Genomic DNA, 3,586 nt, shown 5'->3' on the forward strand with positions numbered 1-3,586 from the left:
GAACTAGTTTTTTAATCAATAAGACCTCCATTTCCATAAATAATAATAATAATAAAAACGTAGTAATAAATATATATATATATATATATAATTTCTCTCTCTCTCTTAAAGGCATAACCTCCCCCATGATTACTACAGTTTATAACTGTTAAAAATACAACTCATCAGACAAATACAAATTTCAAGACACATATAACAGGACTAAATAAATAAGAAAACTTATCTTTAAAACAAAGATCCAAGAAAAAACACAACTCACAAGGAAAATTCAAATTACAAGGCACACATAATTAATGACTTGATAAATGTAGAGATAAATTAACTAAGATCACTTTTTCAAGTAACTTTTACTCTTCTGATGTTTGCCTCTTTAAAGGTTACTTGGATACACAAATATTTTGCACCACATAGGATATTAACTTATCATATGATACCTTGTCAAATTATACATATATTTGAGCATGAAAGCGTGGAGTGAGATGGACTTCAAGTGGTGTGGCTTTCTTGTTTGTAAGGCCTCCTTTCCCTGTCATGTCCACAGGTTCATGTGACGGGGTTGCAATTTCAAAAGCATGCAGGAAGGTAGCAAGTGTGAGCTGTGTAATTTGTAGAGCAAATGAGATCCCAGGGCACATTCTTCTACCGCTACCAAATGGTATCAATTCAAAATTTTGGCCCCTAACGTCAACACCCTTATGGGTTGTAACGAATTTTTCTGGTTTGAATTTGTTAGGATCCTCCCACACGTTTGGGTCTCGTTGGAGATTCGATGCATTAACAAGGGGTGTTGTGCCTGCTGGGATGTGGTAGCCAGCCAAAGTACAATCTTCCATAGACTCGTGCGGCACTAGGAGTGGTGCGGCAGGATATAAGCGCGTTGTTTCTTTGATAATAGCTTGAAGATAGACCAAATTTTTCAGGTCTGATTCCTTCACTTGCCTATCTTTACCAATTTGGATGTCTAATTCTTCTTGGGCTTTTGTTAAGGCTTCACGATTGTTGAGAAGTAAAGAGAGAGCCCATGTCAGTGTTACTGTTGATGTGTCTGAGCCTCTGAGGCCGCTAAGATAAGACTCTGCAAAGGTAACAAAACAAGAAATGGATGATTTGATGGTCGGCTAAGGCTTTAAGCAACATTTAGATTATGTTAAGGATCCCAAAGTTTTATTAGTTATTACTCGGCCCCTTTTACTTATGGTCGGCTAATATTAGTTTATAAGTTATTATTCGACAAACAGACAACAGCCTTTAAGTTTGGGAATTATTTATTTATTTAAATAAACCATTATATACAAGAATTAAATTGTCAAGAAATATTGTTTGAAGCTTTGAATTTGTGAAATGAATTTCAGATCCACATGGAATTTTATATGACATTGATATATATATATCAATCCCATACTTAATTTTACAATATGTTAATGTATGCGATTGTCGAGATTGATCAACACTTTCTGCTCATTCTTATTTACATGAAACACAATTTTTCATCAATCACTTATTACAATTGACAAAGAAGAAAGTTGAAAAATTGGATGTTAAAAAAGGGTGTTTCGTTATTATTGTTAAATACTTGAATAGGTAACGTTTACTTCACTCTCTTGCTTTTAAGTAAGAAATTTAATTGTTAATTTTCAGGACTTCAAATATGCATTTTTCTTTTATGTCATGGAGGCGTGTTCAGAATAGCTACCCAATACAATGCATAATTGATATTTTATATTTAGGTAGACTACTCAATATTCTTCTACTCTGCTGCTTACGATGTATTGTTTTGGATGACAAATGAATTCTGCAAATCTAACAAATAGTATGGCAATATTCAATTTACGTAGCATTGTTTCATATGAGATTTTCGGAGTATATATATGTGAATTTATAGGGTTATCAAGAGCTTACCATGCTTGTTGACAATTGTATCAACATCATAACTAGAAAACTCATCATCATCTTCAGTTACAAACTTACAATGGATAACAGTTCATCCATAAAATCTTGGTGTTCCTTCAACTCACTAGACAATTTCTTTTGCTTATGTTCTTCTAACCATACTCCAACCATATGATCCATTTCTTTTGTGGTTTTTTTCCATGGCTTTCTCATACCCTCCCATGTCTAACCACCTTAGATATGGAAGTGCATCTGCGAACATAAATTCCCCACTCAAATCGGAGAAGACTCTGAACGTCTTTCGGCACCGATCGTTAGCTTCATTATCTTCCTTGCTCGTAGCCCTACCAAATCGTTTCCCTACAACTATCCTACATATTACATTTAGGACTGTGTACCTAAACCATCTCTCCCTTTCCACTAACCCTTTGTTGTTCTCGCCCAAAAGCTTATATCTCTTTTATAGAATCATTCACCTCAGCCTCCCGAATGTGTTTGAATGTCTCAAGGCGGTGGTTTGAGAGGACCTCTAATGTGGCGATTTTTCTCACTTGGCGCGAGAAGGGACCGTAAGGGCTGAACCCAATCATGGCATAGTTGTAACCCAAGACTTCTAGAGCTACACCTTTTGGACGATTGGCAAATGCTTTGTCATTGGTGGTAAAACACTCTTTAGCTATCTCCCAACTGCTTACGACCAGAGTTAGGTGCACACCCAACCAAATAGTGAAGATTGGTCCATACTTGTCAACCATCTTACCCAAAGTTATATAGGGCAGTTTTGACCCTCCTAAAAGGTGGAGGTGGCCAACAAAGGCCGTGCGCCACCAGCTTTAGGTGGAACTCTCTTTTTACTAGCAGCTCTTTGAAATATTCTTGATATCCATAATAGAAAGAATACAAACATGAAAATGATGAATACGCTAGCCATAGAAGTCGTGAAGAATGGGTAAGAGAAGTGCATGGTTTCTATGTTGGGTCAGGTGGATTTGTGGTAAATATATTTATATCCCAAACTAGCTAGTAACTTGAAGGGGATAACAATTAAATGGTTGACAATTAATGAGATCATGTTGTCTAAGGAATTCAAGGGAATTAAATTTGAATTTAAGATTGTCAATTAATGAAGGGGAAAACAATTAATGACTTAAATTAATGTGATGATTCTTCCTAAGAGACTTTAAGATTTGAATTTAAAATAAATTAATATATGAGGTTAAGAGTGTGTTTGGATACCGCTTATTTTGCTGAAAATGAAAAATTATTGCTGAAATACTATAGATAAATGTAAAAATTAGTTGAAATAGTACAGTAGGCCCATGAATAGTGCTAAAAAGTGCAATAAGGCCCATGAAAATGATGAATACACTAGCCATAGAAGTTGTGAAGAATGGGTAAGAGAAGTGCATGGTTTCTATGTTGGGCTAGGTGGATTTGTGGTAAAATATATTTATATCCCAAACTAGCTAGTAACTTGAAGGGGATGACAATTAAACGGTTGACAATTAATGAGATCATTTTGTCTAAGGAATTCAAGGGAATTAAATTTGAATTTAAGATTGTCAATTAATGAAAGGGAAAACAATTAGTGACTTAAATTAATGTGATGGTTCTTCCTAAGAGACTTTAAGATTTGAATTTAAAATAAGGGAAATGCTAACGAGTGCCCTTAGGGCACTTGTTAATAATTCATTTA

The 3,586-nt window shown here is 34.9% G+C and overlaps 1 pseudogene; it reads right to left on the minus strand.

Annotated features, from left to right (window-relative positions):
* Positions 1-349: 349 nt before the first annotated feature.
* On the minus strand, positions 350-2,854 carry LOC112039255 (cytochrome P450 CYP82D47-like; annotated as a pseudogene).
* Positions 2,855-3,586: the final 732 nt, after the last annotated feature.

The sequence above is a fragment of the Quercus suber genome, unplaced genomic scaffold (assembly GCF_002906115.3).
Source record: "Quercus suber isolate HL8 unplaced genomic scaffold, Cork oak 2.0 scaffold_93, whole genome shotgun sequence".
NCBI lineage: Eukaryota > Viridiplantae > Streptophyta > Magnoliopsida > Fagales > Fagaceae > Quercus > Quercus suber.